Source organism: Conger conger, chromosome 17, assembly GCF_963514075.1.
Source record: "Conger conger chromosome 17, fConCon1.1, whole genome shotgun sequence".
Taxonomy (NCBI): domain Eukaryota; kingdom Metazoa; phylum Chordata; class Actinopteri; order Anguilliformes; family Congridae; genus Conger; species Conger conger.
This window is the reverse complement of record NC_083776.1, coordinates 12,518,614-12,523,818: the sequence shown is the minus strand read 5'-3', so window position 1 is coordinate 12,523,818 and position 5,205 is coordinate 12,518,614. Positions and strand designations below refer to the sequence as shown.

Here is a 5,205-nt window from a genome sequence, read left to right as displayed (position 1 = left end):
AGGATTTACTGTACATTTGTGTGTGCTGTATGGAGCAGGGTTTACTGTACATTTGTGTGTGCTGTATGGAGCAGGGTTTACTGTACATTTGTGTGTGAGTAGGTGGCCAGAGTTCTGGAGCCCATGTTGCAGTACAAGGGTGAGCTGACTGTGGTACTGAAGTACATCCCTGCTGAGAAGAACCTCACGCTGCCTCTGGACCAGGTCCAAGGTACTGTGCAGTACCAAGGGCTCCTGGGAAATTGAGTCTCTCTGTCTCCATATGAGAGACACTGTCAGTATTGTCTCAGACACACAATATAACCACCACTGCATCTGGGGGGAAGTGAGTTTAAGTTGGCTAGGGACCCTTGGGTTACCACTAAATTAGACCAAGCAGCCATTGGTTCCTCTTAATGCTGACTCCGGGACTAGCTTGTGGCCTATGGGGTAAAAATATTTAATAGTGTGAATGGCAAATCACTAACTCAGGAAGCACAGTTTCCAATTCAAACAATAAAATTTCAGAAATTAGAATATTCAATAGGAATTCAGATAAATAATTATTTTAAATACAGTATACTGTTCAGATACAGTATATTCAGTATCACATACAGTACTGTATACTGTAGATAGCAGGCTACTGTGTGGTTTTGACGTAAGGTCCTTCTGGGCTATTATCTCTCTTGAAAGAAAAGAAAGGCTTTCTAAAGGGAAAGAAGAGCTTCAAGTTGCCCAAAGGGGGGATGGTGGAGCTGCTCGTCAGAGAGGCCAAGAATCTGACTGCTGTGAAGTTCGGGGGGACGTCTGACACATTTGTAAAAGGGTAAGAGAGTACTGTTGTTCCTGAGCTTCCTTCTTTTTTCAGTTGCAGGTGGTAACATGCAGCTGGTGTTTTGGAAAGTTGGCATGCAACTAAACTATGTTTTTCACACCATTCTCTGCTAACTCTTGAGACTGTTGTGCGTGAAAAACCCAGGAGATCAGCAGTTTCTGAGATATTCAAACCACCCTGTCTGGCACCAACAATCTTTCCACAGTCAAAGTCACTTAGATCACTTCTTTCAGAATAATTTCCTCCCCAATAATTTCCTCTACCTAATAAAGTGCTCAGTGGGTGTATATTTCCAGGTCAGATTAAGGATATGAATACTGCCTTAAGCCTGGTGCATGTTCATGTAGTGTGCAGTACATTACACATAATACATCTCCTGCTTTGACAGCAGCCAATCTAGGCCCTGGAAAGCAGATGTGTGAATTCCTTAGCCAATTAATATCTTAAATCGCACCATAAACCGGCAGGCAGGCCTGAAATTTGAGACCACAGGTTAAGAAGATACGAGGAGAAACAGAAGTGAAATATCACCAATGATTCTCAAGATAATTTGAGGAGAGTGTTAATTCTCAGGATCATCTCTCGACCACAGCTACCTCCTCCCGGACAACAATAAGTCCACAAAGCACAAGACGGCGGTGGTGAGGAAGAGTGTGAACCCGCAGTGGAACCACACCTTCACCTACTGCGGCCTGCAGCTAGGGGACCTGGACAGCGTCTGCCTGGAGCTCACTGTCTGGGACAAGGAGTCGCTCTCCAGCAACGTCTTCCTGGGGGGAGTCCGGCTCGGAGCTGGGACCGGTGAGGACCGGGCCCAGGGGCTCGCCCGTTCAGTTCAGTGAGATTAAGCAGGGACTCCTTCTCATTACATTACATTACATTACATTATATTACAGGCATTTAGCAGACACTCTTATCCAGAGCGACAATGAAGTGCAAATCAAACCCAGGGACACGTGCAATGAGGACCCTAGAGGAAAGTACAGTTCACAGAGTCCTAGCACAATCAGAATTACATCAACTTACCAACTGGCATACCACTGTTGGCAGCTAGAATACCCCGAGTACAACAATAACTATACATAAGTGCTCATATAATCTATGGCTTACACAAGGCTAATCATGGCTAATCACAAGATTTCTCATTCTTTCTGTATGCCAAGTGTAGGCATCCAGCCACGTGGCATTGCCTGCATACAGTAGCAGTTGCATTATATTATTTTGGTGTTTATCTTATCTTGTCCAGAGCAGCTAACACAGCTTACAGTATTATTTTTTAAATGCAAAGCATGCATACAGAGTTGACTCAGGTTAACTACTCAGGTTCAGTGCTTAAAGGCACAACAGTAATGTCCCACCCAGGAATAAAACGTGCAACCGCTCAAGTCGAGTCCCCTAAACCATCATTCTGCACTACCACCAGTTACCAGACACAGAGCGACAGTTTACCCAAAGACTCCAAATGAACTGTAAAATGTGTGTCCATAAGCAGCCTGCTGTTTCAGTGAGACAGGTAGGGGAAGGGCAGGCATTATGGGACCCAGCATTCAGGGTACAGGGAGATGGCTCTCACATCCAAGCTCACACAAAGCGTGTGAATCTGTTCCACTCACCCCAGGGCAGAGCTACGGGAAGGATGTGGATTGGATGGACTCCTATGGGGAGGAGCAGCGGCTATGGCAACGCATGATTGACAGCCCGGAGGTCCCTCAGGAGTGCAGCCTGATGTTACGGCCCACCATGGAGAAGCACAGCTCGTGAGAGAGAGAAAGCCCCAAGCTGGGATCATCGTCTCTGTTCCCACGATGCACCTGGAGTACGGACGTGTAGCCCTGCCTAGCTCCGCCCTCTAAAATGATCCAGTCAGGACTGTGCACTGATTCACTGTGAAAAAAAAGAAGATATTAAGAAAAGCACAGATGCCACAGTGCTTTCATTTCCGCCTTGGCACAATGTAGTCTGCAGGTATAAATTCCATCGGTGGTGCTGTGTGTCATCTCATCAGGTTTGTGTTGTTGCGATGTTTTCCTGACCAGTAGAATCATGGGTAATAAAATAAAAAAAGACTCGTCTCCTTGGGACATCAGTAAGCGTGTAAATGTAACATCCAGAATGTTCACTGTGAATTGAGTTGAAATGCAGAACAAGGTAGAAATTGGATGCATGTTTTTCCATGTGTGAGTGCCATGTCCTCCAGGCTGGAGAATAGACTGACAAATTAGACATTTTCTGGCTGTATAGTTTTTTTTGTTTGTTTTAGTATTCCACTGTCTGTTTGCTCGTCTGCTCAAGGATTCTTTGAAAACTGGGTCCGCACTCGTCATGTCGAATTTCCTTATAAATGTTTCATTTAAATAAAATAGTATTTTTTACAGAGGTGCATGTGGATTTAGCGCATGGTAGAACACACCGAAGCGTTTCTGCAGAGGTGTTCATGGGAACTGTAGTTCCAGATGATGTTTATACCGCAGAAGCACAAGACTCCTCTTTCACACTAATGCAGCTCACTGTCCGCCCCGTGAGCTTACTTGTTGGACTTCTCTCGTCTGTTTCAATGTTTTCTTCTGATTTTACAACAAATCGTGGTCTTGAACTCTGACAGTATGTGCATTTTCCTGCACTATTCCCATTTGGAGAATCAAATCACAGTACTCACGTAGTTCTCTCTGTGGTTTTCCTTGTGTAGGTTTTTCGTGATGAAGGAGTTATTTCTGTCAATAGATAGATTAAAACCTCAGACTTCACTTTGCATATTTTCAGTTTACTTTCTTTTCAACCTAAGGAGCATCTAACAAAGATTACAATATACGCAAGGATGTGTATGAGTAATAGCACATATGTCAGGCCCACCAGATACATACAAACCATTACAAAATGTTAGCAAAACAAAAAACAGAAAAACAAATCAAATCCCATGACCTACCAGGCATTCAAATGTGAATTTCCTTTCCAGCATTAGGCACGGTATTGCAACACTGGCCTTCCTGTGCTTCTCAGCCAACCAGTATTGCCCTTTTCCAAGGGCATGTTTTAATGGAAAACATGAGTGAGAACATAGCACAATGTGGAGCGTAAACGCTGTGCTCAACTTTTCAAATATCACTTAAATTAAACTATGTGATAGGAGGGTAAGCATACTGAGATACTAAGGATGCCGATAGTCACGGTTGTGACATCCAGGGTACTGTACGTGGAGCAATTATGCCCAAAAAGATGTAATCTTTTCAAATGTCTGAAATGAAAGTGATATGCAATATTCAGCGTCTCTGGAAAATAAAAACCTAACCATGTCAAATGCATGTATTGCCTCTATTACTGTTTTTTTTTTTTTTTACTTGGATGTTAGATCAAAACTCTGAGATTACAAAGCTGTACAATGTATTTTATTTGTTTTCAACAAGTAGCTAGAATATTTTGAAGAAATAAAACTACACACATTTTACCTCCGAGTACTGGCTAGCATTCTCTGTATACTCTTATACATTACGGAATTTGCTATACTGTATATATTACATACTATCAATATATAAATAAGGGAATGTACATGATAATAATTAATACAAAGTCACAGGTTATGTGTATTTTGAAAATGATGTTGTCTCAGCCAGTGTCTTACAAGCTTTGGGAAAGGCAGTATTTTCCCAAGGTTAATCATTTTTTATTAAGCTACAATAAAATAGAACTAATCTAAATTGTGTCAATTACTGCATATAAATAAATGGACAATCCTTTCCCATAACTGCAACAACCCAACTACAAAAAAATAAGATTTAAACATTTGAAACTTTTAAGCACTTACAGGCAAACGTCATGTACATTTAGCCATTTCAGTACATGAGAACAAGTAACACAGACTATGAATAAGAAGAATATCTAGAATTTCCTCACTCCCTCTTCTCATTTTAAAATTCTGTTTTTAAAAATGCCTTTGAGGCTCTCAAGCCATTGTCTAGAAAATGCTAAAGAGCAACAGGAGATTTTCAGTACTGATGACAGTCATAAACATAACCGTCTCTGACACATCATGCCCCTGTCAAAGACCTGCATTAAAATGAACGGTGGCTTTGAGGTTCTTCACAAGACTAAAGAATCAACAAAAGACAAACAGTCCACTTATCATTTAGAAACTTAATTACTGAGAAAATACAATTAGGAGAATAGGCATATGGTAATGTGAGAGAGGGAGGGTAGAGCACTATCGGGGGGAATGCCTGCCACCACTGAACGCACGACCCATACGCCTTTAATTGCCTTTTCTTTGCTTGTTGCAGAGAGGGAAATTAATACTGTCGCTATGAATCATGACTTCAGACTGCAGTCTTTAGGTCTGACATTTACTAATGAGGCTGAAATAATGAATCCCACCCCCCACCCTTCCCCAAAACCCTGTA

The 5,205-nt window shown here is 42.0% G+C and overlaps 1 pseudogene; it reads left to right on the top strand.

The window, feature by feature from the left end:
- LOC133116900 (synaptotagmin-like protein 5) overlaps nucleotides 1-4,113 on the top strand; it is a 45,574-nt pseudogene extending 41,461 nt beyond the window's left edge.
- The last annotated feature ends 1,092 nt before the right edge of the window (nucleotides 4,114-5,205 follow it).